This window comes from Chiloscyllium punctatum, chromosome 52 (genome assembly GCF_047496795.1).
Source record: "Chiloscyllium punctatum isolate Juve2018m chromosome 52, sChiPun1.3, whole genome shotgun sequence".
Classification (NCBI taxonomy): Eukaryota; Metazoa; Chordata; class Chondrichthyes; order Orectolobiformes; family Hemiscylliidae; genus Chiloscyllium; species Chiloscyllium punctatum.
Window position 1 is genome coordinate 17,539,518 of NC_092790.1, and position 14,779 is coordinate 17,554,296.

The window sequence follows — 14,779 nt, forward strand, 5'->3', positions numbered from 1 at the left end:
CATGTGCTGTAGATAGACACACATTGGATGGCAAGTTGTCTTCAACAGTAAAGTCAGTCTCCAGGTGGCAAACAATCTGTCCCTGCTGAATTTTTCCAACAATTTGTGTTTCTTTTTATTTCTGACACTCAGTGCCTGAAGCTAGCTAATGAAATGCTGGCCTTTATATCAAGAGGACTGGAGTACAAGGATGCAGAAGGGATGCTGCAGTTATACAAAACCCTGGTTAGACGCCACTTGGAGCAGATCTGGGCACCACACCTGAAGAAGGATAGGGAGGAAGTACAATGTGAGTTTACAAGAATGATACCTGGGCTTCAGGGGTTAAGTTATGTGGAGAAATTACACAAATTAAGCCTGTTCTGTCCAGAATTTACACGGTTCAGGGATGATCTGATTGAAGATATTAACAGGAAAAGACAGGGTGCTTAGATTGAAAGTGTTTCTGCTGTTTGGAGATCCTAGAAATTGGGAGAGCATAGCCGGACAACTAGGACCAGACTGTTCAGGAGAGATGTTCGGAGGTACTACTACGCACAGAGGCTGGGGGAGATTTGGAACTCTCTTCCACAACAGCAAGCATTGCTGGATCAGTTGTTAGTTTTAAATCTGAGAGATAAGTTTTTTGTTCAGCAAAGTTTTTAAAGGGATAAAGGCCAAAGGCAGGTCTATGGAGTCAGGTCACAGATCAGGCATTGAATGGTCGAACAGGCTCAAGGGTCTCCTCCATGGCCTCTTCCTGCTCCTTTATATGAATATTCCACAGTAATAAATCATGCAACCACTTGCAGTTACAAAGTGGCATTCCCACACACCGGAGCAATTAGTGATTTCAAATAGAAATTTAAAGTCTTTATTTTCACACATTCCAGATCCCCACCATCCTCCGGGTGAAACAATCCTCAAATCGCTCTCAAAACCTCTTACCCTTCACTTTAAAATGATGTTCTCCCCCTTGTTACTGACCTTTCGACTAAGGGAAACAGCTGCTTCCTGTCCATGACCCTCATAATAGAGTCATAGTCACTTAGCAAGGAATCAGACCCTTCGGTCCAACTCGTCCATGCCGTTCATAATCTCAAACTAAACTAGTCCAACTTGTTTGCACTTGGCCCTTATCTCTCCAACCTTTCCTATTCGTGTACTAATCGAAATGTCTTTTAAACATTGGAACTGACCCTGTATCCGCCACTTCCTCTGAAAGTTCAATCCACACGTGAACCACTCTCCGTCAAAAAATGTTACCCATCATGTCATTTTCAAAAATGTTTCTCTTCTCAACTGAAAAATATGTCCCCTGGTCTTGAAGTCCCCCACCCTAGGGAAAAGACACCTGCCATTCACCTCATCTATGCCCATCATGATTTCATAAACCTCTATACGTCTCAAACTTCTACTCTCCAATGAAAATAGTCCCAGTCCATCCAGCTTCTCCTTATAACTCAAACTCTCCAGTCCCAACAGCATTCTGGTATATCTTTTCTGAACCCTCTCCAGCTTAGTAATGTCCTTTCTCTAACAGGGCAACCAGAACTGGACACAATACACCAGAACAGGCTTCACCAATGTCCTGTACTACCACAACATGGTGTCTGAACTCCAACACTCAATGGTCTGAGCAATGAAGTCAAGTGTTCTCAACACCTTCTCAAACACCCTGTCTACCTGTGACACAAACTCCAAAGAATTATGGACCTGAACCCCTCGGGTGCTCTGCTCAACAACACTACCAATCTTACACACCTCTGTCATGTCCCCCTCCCCCATCAACTTTCTCTGTTGTAAAGGAAACAACCCAAACTTCCCTCCAACACTTCCAGGAAGAGATTTGTTTCTGCGGATCTTCCCAATCAGATAAATACCAGCATGAACGCTGACCAATACGTGATGGTGTAGGATTAGCACCTCACAGAATCACACTCACCATTTAATTGGCTTGACCCGATCTGTGCATTCGAAACTTCTTGCAGGTCTGTCCTCACTCGCGCCCTCAACTTGATCTTACATCGCCTCCCTTGAAATATTTCCAGATCATTACCCAACCAAGTTCCAATCCGGCTCGTGACAACAATTTGCTCTGTTTGCGTACAAAAACCCCTGGCAACGAGGTCACTGAGCCAACCTCCTGGAATTGTCCGGAATGTGGCTCAAAACCTGTACGTTCATAGAATCACAAAATTTTACTGTACGGAAGGAGATAATTCGTGTCTGTACCAGCTCCTGAACGAGCTACCCAGCTAGTCCCAGTCTCCAGCCCTATACCATCATCCCTTTCAAATTTATATTCAGCTCTCTTTTCAAACCTCCTATGCAATCCGCCTCCACCACTCTCCCAAGCAGCACATTCCAAACCCAACAACCTAAATAAGTTTCTCCTCATCTCACTCTCTCACTGACAATCTTGAAATTCTGACCAGCCAGTTAATAATAGACTAATGAGTGGGAAACAATAACTTGCTTTCCCGTCAGAATTGTTCAAACTTTCAATGTCTCAATAACGTCAACATTTCATCTTCTCTGCTCCAAAGCGAATAAGCTTAATCTCTTGAACCTTTCCCTGAATCTAAAATCCCTCATCGTTGTGATCATTCTCGTAAATCTCCTTCACACTGTCTCCAGGGTTTGAACATCCTTCCTTAAGTAAAGTGTCCAGAACAGAAGAAAACCAGCCTGGGTAATAGAAGGCCAACTCCCTTTATCAAATGTATTTCTAAATTCAGCTACTGTTGCCGTGAAGGCAAGGTGTTACACACATACAAAGAAATACCCAACAGATCAAAGATATATCTCCAATATAATCTAATATTCTCCATTCAAGACTTGTGCTATCACCGGAATTAATTTATTTTCTGCTCTCTGCTTTGTGTTGGGTGTCAGGTTAGCTCAGTTGGCTGGATGGCTGGTTTGGAATGTGGAGTAACATCGACAGCGTGGGTTTGAATCTCTCACTGACTGAGGTTACCATGAAGGACTGTCCTCCTCCACTCCTTCCCTTGTGTGAGGCATAGTAACCCTCAGGTTGAACAACCACCTACCAGTTATCACTCTCTCCCTCTCTCTGACAGAGAGAGCTGAGGTCCACCAGTGTCTTCTACAACTTCAATATCATCTCCTTGTTCTCAGACTCTATGCCCCTATGAAGAAAGCTGAGGATGCTGTGCATTTCATTAACTGCTCTCCCCAGTGTTAAGGCGCTCTCACTGATCTGTGGATAAATACCCTGAACTCCCCCTGCTCCTGCATCCCCTTGAGAATTTTAACCCCTACTTTATATTGTCTTTTCGTTTCTGTCAACCAACATCCTTCACCAAATTTGTGTAGAATCACTTTTGTCTTTATCTTCCAATGTTCACTAATTAAAACCTATTTTGTTAAATGAAACTTAATTTTCACCCTCCTAGTAGTTTTGCTACTAACTAATAATATAACTCCACAAGAACATACAGGTAGAATCAGGTTGAGTCCATTTGGCCCATCAGGAACCTGCTCCACTATTCCATATGATCGCAGCTGATCCCATCTCAGCCTCAACTCCACTTTCCCGCAAACACTCCCTTTGACCCATCACAATCCGTCTATCTCCTCCTCCAATTTATGCAGTGCCCTGAGTGAGGGAGTTGGGAGGAGTGATCCCACAGGTTTACAACCCTCTCCTCATTGAAGAGAATTCATTCCTCCTTACCTCTGTTTTCAGTCTACCCAGCCCCTTATCCTGAAATGATAACCTCTTGTTCTAGATTCTCCCACATGAGCAAACATCCTCTCTCCAGCTCCTTTGTCAGTACCCCCTTTCGCATTTTATAACCTTCAGTTAGATCTCCTTTCATACAAACTCCTGAGAAACTGCTCAATCTCTCATCCAAGACAAACCCTTCATCTCTGGAAATGATTGAGTGAATCTCCTCTGAACTACCTCCAGGAAAGAGATCAAAATTGTACCAGTCTCTTCTCTTAAGACTAAACTTTCATCTGGGCAATCAATTCAGTGATCTCCTTTGAACTCCCTCCAATTCAACTACATCCCTCCTCAAGTAAAGGGACCAAAACTATCTGCAGTACTCCAAATGTGGAAACCCCAATCCCTTGTACAGTTGCAGTAACAATTACCTACTTCCAAAATCCATTCCTTTTGCAATAAACGTCTTCCTTGTGACCTGCTGTAGCCTTTACACTGACATTTTGAACTTTCTCTCTTATTCAGATGATAAGTTCCCTTTTTCAATTCTTCCAACTGCAACAGATAACCTCACCGCTAATGGGACTGACCAATGCTCAGTTCACTAACGGAAATTGTGAGTGTGTCGTCAATTTGAACTGTTGTGCTTTAGATTTGCAAACAAGTCAGACACAACAGTTCATTTGCTCCAATTTGTCAAACAAATATAAAGTTGCTGGGTTTGCATCCCAGAGTGATTTACAGCCCATTCAGACAGTGTTTGAATGCTGTTTGAAGTTGCTAACCACCTCACTAAATTACTTGTGCCATCGGGAACTGCTCGAAGAATCAACTGGAGAAAATAAGAGAGAAAGAACATTGTAAAGTTTTACTGCAAATATTCAACTTCTCCTGCTAGCAAATGAATCTGGATTCTTTCACTGATGCGCAAGCATGTTATTCCAATTTTAACCTTTAGTTTATATCTGTGCTGACCATTCCTCTGAACTTTGTATGTCTCCCCAAGTAATTTTGTCTGAACTTGTTCAGCCTGCCCACATCCCCATAAAGCACGTTCCCAAATAGTGCTTTATTTCTTTTTTAATTCACTTGTGGGATGGGAAAGTCACTGGCTAGGCCAAGAATTTATTATCCATCCCTAGTTGGCCCCTTGAGAAGGAGGTAGTGAGCTGCTTTCTTGAACCACTGCAGTCCCTGTGCTGTAGGTCGACCCACAATACCATTAGATAGGGAACTACATGATTTTGACCCAGCGACACTAAACGAATGGCTGATATATTTCCAAGTTGGGGATGGTGAGTGGCTCAGAGGCAATTTTGCAGATGGTGGTATTCTCATGTATCTGCTGTGCTTGTCCTTTTAGATGGACATAGTTGTCGGTTTGGAAGGTGCTACCTGAGGAGCTTTGGTGAATTTCTGTAGGGCATCTCGTAGCTGCTACTGAGCACGGGTGGTGGATGGAGTGAATGTGGTGCCAATCAAGCAGGGGCTGTGTTGTCCCTGGACAGTGTTCATCTTCTCAAGTGTGGTCTACAATGTGCACTGCAGACATTACTGAGTTGGTGTGTGCGCGTGCGCAAGTGAAACTATGCGTAAGTGTCAATGAAAATGTGTACGTGTGTGTCTCTCTCACTCACACAGATATGTACACTTTCATACTCTCACTCAAACATACTCACACATACTCTCTCATACGCACACTATGTGAGCAACATCAGTTTGAAACCTACATCAAGTGCCAACTGGAGAATGATCACCGGGGTTTCCTGCTGGAGTGTTTCACTCACCTTGTTTCCAATCCCAGAGTTTAATGGGAAGCAACGTGAGGAGAGAAAGGATCAGAAACAGTGGGACAATGAGTACTGCCATTTCAATGCTGTGTGCCTGTGCTGGATTCAGAGAGGGATTTCCTGTCAAGAAAACACCAACCCCAGTGTTCCCTGTCGCCTGACCCCCTGCCAATGCTCGTTCGTTTGGAGGGAAACCCTCGTGTCTGAAAATTCCCTCCAAACCTTCACCATTGCAGCAGCGTCATTGTATCTGTGCAGCCTCTCTCATTAACAATATCCCACCAATCCAATCCAAACTATTCGATGCTAAACTCAAAAGATCGCTCTGCACCAACTCTCTCTAAATTGTCAACTAGAAATTACTGTCCCTCATTTTCACGGCCTGCATATATTGAGGCAAAACTTACCTTGTTCTCCACCAGTCGGCAGCAACTGGGCCATTCACAGAGAAACATTGAAAATATCATCAGGAGGAGGCCATTCGGCCCCTCTAGTCTGCTCCGCCCATTCAAAGGGATCATGGCTGATCACCCAACACAGTCCCTTGTCTCCCCACACTCTCCCTTTAGCCCCAAAGAACTCAATCCAACTCCTTCCTGACCAACATTCAGTATTCTGGCCCTGACTGCTTTCTGTGACAGAGAATTCCACAGGCTCCCCACTCTCTGGGTAAAGACATTTCTCCCCATCTCAGTCCCACTCCATTTCCTTTTGACTGTGTCCCCCTGGTTCTGGACTCTCCGCCCGGTCACTGGCAACACCCTCCCCAGGTTTATTCTGTTTCGTCCTTGTTCAAGTTTATAGGTTTCTGGGAGATTCCCCCTTAACTCTTCTAAACTCCAGTGAGTGTCACCCTAATCATTCCCGTCTCTCTCCAGCTGTCAGTCCTGCCATCCCAGGAATCATTCTGGGAAACCTTCGCTGCACCCCCTCCATAGGCACAATATCCTTCCTCAAATAAGGAAACCCCAAACTGCTCACACAGGTCTCCAGGGTGTGATCTTACCGTGTCAAATTGTAGCGAGACATCCCTTCACTTTGACTTGAATCCTCTTGCTATGAAGGCCTCCCTTATCTGACAAAGTATATTACTCTCTCTCTCTCTCTCTCTCTTTCTCCCTCCCTCCTCTCCCCAACAGATGCTGCCAACCTGCTGAGTTTCTGAAGCAAGTTTTAGTGTTCATGTCAAGACTTCAGCTGGACTCCAGTGAAGAACGTGCACAGATCAAAGATGAAGAATAAATTACCTGGCTCTGTGAGATTGATGGAATTTCTGGTCATATTAAATATCGTTCCAACCCCTGTTGATCGCGACGCACTGGTGTCTGCCTTGGTACTGGGACTGGAAGGACTCAATGGCCAGCTCTCTCCTGTCTGAGCGAAAGTTGTCATTCCTGCTGGCATTGTTTAAAATTTATCTTTGAAAGTACCATTGAAAGTACGGTCCTGTACGTCGATACAAAACACACACTCTGGAACAAGACGATTCCCAAGTGGATCCTCCATTTTATTGACTCTGGGGGTGAGGAAAACCCCAGTAACAGGAACTGGAAGAAAACAAGACAAAGAGAAAATAAAAGACTGGATGTTTAAATTGTCTTTTTTCACAGATGTTAACTTCTATAACAGGATTATAACTGACAGAAAGGAGAAATAAAACAACTGAAATTTCACATCGTGCAAAGTCTCCATCTGTTGTAAAATCTACACTTCGAAAGATTTGTGTTAACTATGGATGGTCAAATGGTACATCATCCAACCATTGCCCTCCTGATGCTCGGTGGTATTACCAACGCAGTCCCCAACCCCTGCAATGTCATATCTTGGGAGTTACCGTCACTGTTCCCAACCCCCACAGTATCAACATCTGTGGGTTACTGTCACTGTCCACTCCCCCACCCCACATTCAACAGCCTGGGGGTTACTGTCACTGTCCCCACCCCCAAACCACATTCAACATCCTAGGAGTTACTGTCACTGTTCCCCACACCCCACAGTACCAACATCCTGGGGGGTTACCATCACTGTCCCCACCCCCATCCCACACCCCACTTTGATCATCATCCATGCCAGTCAAAAGCAACCACATCTTTGTTTTCTAATACCGTACTCCCAGTCGTAAGGTCACAGAACAGAAATAGGCCCATCAGCCCAACACATCTATGCTGACCAGGTCCCCAAATGGAACTAGTCCATTTGCTTGTGTTTGGCCCATATCCGTCAAAACCTTTCCTATCCATGTATCTTTCCAAATGTCTCTGAAAGGTTATTACTGTATCCATTTCTATCACTTCCTCTTGCAGCTCATTCCAAATACGCACCACCCTCTGTGTGAAAAAGTTAACCCTCAGGTCACTTTTAAATCTTTCCCCTCTCACCCTAAACCACTGCCCTCTAGTTTTGGACTCCCTGCCCTGGGGAAAAAAAGACCTTGGCTACTCACCTTATCCAAGCCCCTATTTCTGCAACAATATACATATGAAACATCAAGGACCACTTAATCTGACTCGAGCTTTGGATTGGAAGTGCATATCTAAATCGTTCTTCGATGTGATGAGGATTTCTGCCTCTCCCACCCTTACAGACAGTGAATTCCAGAATCTCTACCACCCTTTGAGTGAAAATGTTTTTCCTCTGAACCTCCTGTCCCTTACCTTCAATCTATGCCCCTCCCCCAGTCATTGATCCCTCCTTCAAGGGGGTGGGAGGGGTTTCTTTCTGTCTACTCCCCTCACCATTTTATGCATCTCACTCATGTTCCCATACTCAATCTGCTCTGCTCTAAGGAAAACAACCCCAGTCTGTCCAATCTCTCCATCACTCAAACTCTCCAGACCCCAAGGCAACATTCAGGTAAATCTCCCTCTATATGCTTCCCCAGTGCCATCACATTGCTCTGATCATGTCGATGTGTATAGAGATGCTTAAAAACCTCATTGAAATGGCGATACATTTGCTGTTCAGGAGAGACTCTGTCTGCTGGTTAGAAACAGCACAATGCAAATTGCCCTCTTCACTTTTGCTGATGTTGATGATTGTGTGTACGATTCTGCAGTAGTTGGAGTATTCCCAGTAAATCTCCTCACCATCCTTACAGAAAATATATTCAACTGGGGTCGAACAGAGTGGTTTAGCGAGGTGCTGTCTCCCTCCACTACCTTATTTCCAGTGTGGGCACTCAGCTCGAGGACTGACACAGGGATGTCTGTGATTAAAGCAAACTGTTAGGCACTTTTCTAAGGCAGGAGTTGTTGTGTTCAGCAACAAACAGTACTCCCACCATACAGTCAGAGAGAGTCACAGAGTCACCGAGAGTCAGAGAGAGACAGAGGGTCACAGAGAGGCAGGGAGAAAGAGAGAGAGACATAGACACACACAGGGACATAGAGTTTTAAAGGAACACAGTCAAACAGAGTCAGAAAGAGGCACAAAATCACAGCGTCATCGAGATTAATCGACATAGTTAAAGCAAGTCATAGACAGTCAAACAGAGAGAGATAGAGACCTCGCGGTTTGTACAAGATCAATCGACATAATCAGAGAGTTAAAGCAAGTCATGGATAATCAAAGTCAACGGAGAGAGACCTCGCGGTTTGTACAAGATAGCTCACTGGGAGGGGGGATCTCTCCTGTCCCCCTCCACCCCCCAATAACCACCATCCTGACCCTCGGGGACGGGACATGTTGACACAGTCCGCTCTCCCTCGGCGCTTTTCCTTCCCGCGTGGCCCCGGCGCCATTTTAGCTTCAGGCCCCGCCCCCTCAGGCCCCGCGCGAGATGGCGGTTAACGGCCGCCTCGTGCCCCAAGTGACCGTTAGCAGCTGCTTCAGGGGAAAGACTCTTTAAAGGGACAACCCTTTCAGGAGAGAGAAACAACAGGGCCGGCTCCGGGACTCACCAAACTCAATAATAATGACAAATACACACACAGACAGAGAGGTGGGAGTGAACAAGAAACTGTGCGACGGCACATCAAGACCAAAGGCCACTCTCCCGAAGGACGGCTGCCCCCGGACTCGAATCGTTGACTCCGCTTTCTCTCTGTCTGTCTCTGGACAGATGCTGCCAGACCTGAAGCACAAACAAGGTCCTCGGGGGTGAGTCCGAGTTCAGGATCCTATTAAGGTTCGGTTGGCAGATGGATTACAGTATGGGAAAGTGTGGGTGGTAATGCCATGGGATTAGAAGAATCGAGGTGGAGACTGTGGGGATAGGTTTCGGAAATCTGAAGCACGAAGGGACTTGGGAGTCCGAGTTCAGGATTCTCTTCAGGTTAACAGGCAGGTTCAGTTGGCAGTTAGTGTGGGATATAGGTAAAGTAGTGTTACTTCTGCAATTATAATTACTTATGCAAGGTAAATGAACTCCCACCAGTGTGTAATTGTTTCAACTAAGAGCAGAGTCAACAAGAATGCAAACTATGTGGAGGAAATACATAATTGTTTTTGTATTAGCTAAAATTGTATGCAAGAATGAAACGTGACTGCAAAACAATGGTAGATGTTACAGACAAATAGATAAGGTGCTGTGAGGATGTAGGTTAAGCCAGATATGCTTGCACAAGAAGTAGTTATAAACATCTGTTTCCCACTTTTACAGAAACACAGGAACAACTCCCAATTAAAAGGTCATAAGGATCAGTATGGTTGGGGAAAGCACAGATGGAGGGAGTAGACAATACCTAACATTGGGCCACACATCATTCCTGATGAAGGGCTTTTGCCCGAAACGTCGATTTTACTGCTCCTTGGATGCTGCCTGAACTGCTGTGCTCTTCCAGCACCACTAATCCAGAATCCGGTTTCCAGCATCTGCAGTCATTGTTTTTACCAAAGCAGGATGTGGTCAAACGGCCTTGTTAGGCTAGAAATAAGCATTTTGTCACAGACAAGGCCGGATAAGGCAAGAGATAAACAGGAGTAATGGGTGCCGGTCTTAGAGAAGTCGGATAAAAAAATAGGAACCAAATTACATAAATATCATGTATTTGTTGAATTCAGGGTGTGTGTGTGTCCCTGCCTTGTAGACAGTGGACGTCGCACCCTCTTGCAAGGGTAAAATAAATGACACTACTGATTCAAATCTTGTCTCGGACTGAAATTATTGAAGTGAGTGAGCTTTGTTTCACTCACTTCAATAATTTAATATAGCAAATGTAATAAAGAACAAAGAAAATTTATAGCCCAGGAACAGGCCCTTTGGCCCTCCAGGCCTGAGCTGATCCAAATCCACTGTCTAAACCTGTCGGTCAATTCCTAAGCATCTGTATCTCTCTGCTCCCCACCTACTCGTGCATCTGTCCAGAGGCATCTTAAATGAATCTACCCACCTGCCTCTACTACCTCTGCTAGCAATGTGGTTCAGGCACACCACCTCTATGTTAAGTAATTGTCGCATATATCCCCCTTAAACTTTTCCCCTCTCACCTTGAATGCGTCACCCTGTGAAAAACTTATCTCTATCTTCCCTGTCTATACCCTTCATGATTTTTGTAGACCTCAGTCAGGTCCCCCCTCAATCTTCTAGTTTCTAAAGAAAACAGTCCTAATCTACTCAGCTTCTCTTCATAGCTAGCCCCTTCCATGTCAGGCAACATCCTCAAACGTTCTCTGCACCAATGTCCAATGCGTCCACACCACGTGACTTCACTTTCTCTATTAGTTTACCATGAGGAACCTTATCAAGTGCCTTACGAAAGTCCATGTGTATAACATGTACAGCTTTTCCTTCATCTAACAACTTGGTAACTTCCTCAAAGAACTCTATTAAGTTGGTAAGGCACGACCTCCCCTGCACAAAACCATGTTGCCTATCACCGATCATCCCATTCTTTTCCAAGTATAAACAGATTTTATCTTTCAGTACCTTCTTCAGCAACTTTCCCACCACTGACATCAGGCTCACTGGTCTGTAGTTTCCCAGAATATTCCTACTACCCTTCTTGTATAGGGGGACAACATGAGCAATCCTGCAGTCCTCTGGCACCTCACCTGTGTTTAATTTTCCCAACATTGACACTTAGTGCCAGAGGTCTGGATGGGGCAGAATTTGTAAGAAGCATCCAGGACAGTTTTCTAGAGCAATGTGTCAATAGTCCAATGAGGGAAGGGGCCATATTGAACCTGGTGTTTTTTAGATTAGATTATTTAGTGTGGAAACAACACACTAAATGTTGTGGCCCAACAAGTCCACACCGACCCGCCGAAGCACAACCCACCCAGACCCATTGTCCTACATTTACCCCTTCGCCTAACACTACGGGCAATTTAGCATGGCCAATTCACCAAACCTGCACATGTTTGGACTGTGGGAGGAAACCGGAGCACCCAGAGGAAACCCACGCAGACACAGGGAGAATGTGCAAACTCCACACAGTCAGTCGCCTGAGGCAGGAATTGAAACCGGGTCTCTGGCGCTGTGAGGCAGCAGTGCTAACCACTGTGCCATTCCCGTGTTGGGGAATGAGCCAGGCTCGTTGGTAGAAGTTGCGGTGAGGGATCCCTTTCGGAACAGTGACCACAATTCTGTAAGTTTTAGTATACTTAGACAAAGATGAGAGTGGTCCAAAGGGCACTGTATTAAACTGGGCCAAGGCCAATTATATCAAAATTAGACAAGAGCTGTGAAATGGGGATTGGACACAGCTATTTGAAGGGAAGTCTAGATTTGATATGTTGTTGGCCTTCAAAGATAGGTTCAAGATAGTGCAGGATAGGCATGTCCCGTTGAAAGCAAGGGTTAGGGAAAACAAGAATAGTGAACCATGGATGACAGGAGAAATTGTATGACTCGCCAAGAGGAAAAGGGAAGCATACATAAGGACCAGGCAGGCAAGAACAGAACGGGCCCTGGAGGAATATCGGGAGAGTTGGACCAGTCTTAAACGAGGAATCAAGCGGGCTAAAACGGGTCATGATATTGCTTCAGTGAGCAGAATTATGGAGAATCCCAAAGCCTTTTATTATTTTAAAGAAGTGGGTAATGAGAGAAAGGATTGGTCCACTAAAGGATAAGGAAGGAAGGCCGTGTATCAAACCTGAGAAAATGGGGGACATTCTGAATCATAACTTTGCATCAGTGTTCATGGAGGAGAGGAACATGATGACTTTTGAGAATTGAGGTAGAAGCTTGATTACTCTGGATCATGTTGAAATAAGTAGGAAGATGTGTTGGGTAGGCTCGAGGTTATTAAGGTGGACAAATCCCCAGGACCGGATGGGATTTATCCCAGGTTGCTAGGGGACGCAAGAAAGGAAAGAGCTGGAGCCCTGACAGATATCTCTGTAGCATCAGGTGTTCTTCCTCCAGGCTTCGGGTGGTTATGTTAATGTACAGATTTGAGACAGCCCAGGGAATCCTTTGTGGATTCAGATCTGTAAAGCCTGTCTCTTGGTTCATCCTGGAGATCGTACTCTTTGGAAGTCTGCAAATAAAAACCTCTTACAGACAGTTTAGTTTAATCTTAGTCATCTCCTTTATTCACTAATAGCATCACTGTTACAACATAACACTGATACCTATAGGCTAAACTAACGAGTTCTAATAACCCAGGAGAGTGGGGTACCATCTCTTCAAGTGCACCAGCCGGCTACTGTCACAAAGTATGACAAAAGTATACAAAAGTTTACAAAAACATTGCCTATTCTTAATTAGACAGATAACAGTGAAAGACAATAATTCAGAAAGAAGAAAAGTTAACTGACCGATCTGTGTGCACTTGACTGATCACTCCTACAGGCCTTGAACTATCCATCAGGTAGGAAAAACAGATCTAGTTGAGTTAAGCATCTGCTCACGAGATAAGTTCCTATAAAGAAGTACCAGTCTAAATTAAGTGGGAGATGTCATAAGGTAACCTTGCACAGCTCACATGTCTGATATCATTGTTTTATGAAATGTAGCAAAGGCGGCAAATTTTTGACCATAAAATGGCTTCTTGACAGATTGTATCAGAATCTCTTCAATGTTAGGTTGAAAATAATTTTAAGCTGGGAGCAAATTCTTGCTTTTTATCTTAAGCACAGAATCATTCTGTACCTCAGGCTGAAATGTTACTGCAAGGTTGTATTTAAAATGAATAATTAGTCTCGAATCAAACACACTTTGCAAGATTGTGATTCAAATTCAAATAAGACGTAAGATCTAACTAGTTAGAATTGATAATTGGGGCAGTCTGGAAGATCTGTAGAGTGGTCTGCAAGAACAGCAAGTTAGTTAAAGCTTCATTCATATTACCTCTTGCAGAGTTTGTATTTAATAACTGGTGATGGCTACTCAATAGCATCATAGAGACCCAAAATGCAGTTAAATTCAATCCATAGCAGATAAGCACTAAGTATTAATTTTCTACAGGCTCCAATAGCCCCAACACTAAAATGGTCTCTCCCTCTAGTGTCCTTTTTGAGCTCTCAAGTCAGTAAAGAATTTTTTCTCTCTGTCTGCCCCGCTTGCAAGAGTTAATAAGAATCCATTATAATTGGCAGCATCCTGCCGTTAATTACAAATCTTTTGATTGTACCGAGTTCCGTTTCAGGGTCAGAATCAAACATTCTCATTAATTTCACAGGGGAACAGCTATGAATGTTATCACTTGGTGTCCTGTTCACACAGATTCACCGATGCTAAGGCAAATGTTCTTAATTGCCTTACAGCATCCTGTTGTCATTTGGTGAGCCCAGATGTCCCTATCTTCTATAATCCCTGAGATCCCCCCTTTTTCTGAGCCTTCCTGCCTGTCTATTTTCTAGTGCAGTAAGTGTGTTCTATAATCCAGCATTATATTTTAGTCTAAATGTTTAAAGACAGGTTATAAGGCTATAGAATTTCTCATTCCCTTGTTTTGTCATTTCATGACAACTACTTGGCTTATACAAGTATATTTAGTCCATTCAGTCAATTTGTATTCTTAATAAGTCAAGTGCATCCTCTGGTGAGTCATCTTCCGGAGGAGCAGAGTCTGAAAAATACTGGATTTCAGCATGGAAGTTCGGGCATGTAGGTATAGGGGGGGACATGGGTCGATTAATCAGATTCCTCTTTGGCTCAGGTGAAAAGCAATGTACAGTCCATTTCATGCTTAAGCAGACGACAATGTATATTCCTAGGATGAGACCAAGGATTATCAGTACTTCCCAAACGGGATCCATCTGTACAGCGACCATAGCCAGCAAGTAAAACTCCATCCATGTGAATCAGATGACTGTGGGGCAGGTACCTTCCTTGCGTCTTGACCTGTTTTGTTGATAACATCTGTATCGTCCAAAATGTCTTGGAAGAAATCATCGATGTTGGTGCAACATTGCGGGTCAATGA

The 14,779-nt window shown here is 44.2% G+C and overlaps 1 protein-coding gene across 7 annotated transcripts in view; it reads left to right on the top strand.

The window, feature by feature from the left end:
• Positions 1-14,779, top strand: part of LOC140470706 (histone H3) — a 375,678-nt gene that overhangs the window by 67,833 nt on the left and 293,066 nt on the right. For 3 of the 7 annotated variants that reach the window (XM_072566737.1, XM_072566739.1, XM_072566742.1), the window contains one exon: positions 6,606-7,139. The exons of 1 other annotated variant lie outside the window; for it this stretch is intronic. The gene's annotated coding sequence lies outside the window, so the exon portion shown is untranslated. Of the gene's footprint in view, positions 1-132; positions 5,269-6,605; positions 7,140-14,779 lie in introns of those variants that run through there. 3 more of the 7 variants (XM_072566735.1, XM_072566738.1, XM_072566736.1) reach the window with 2 other exon arrangements.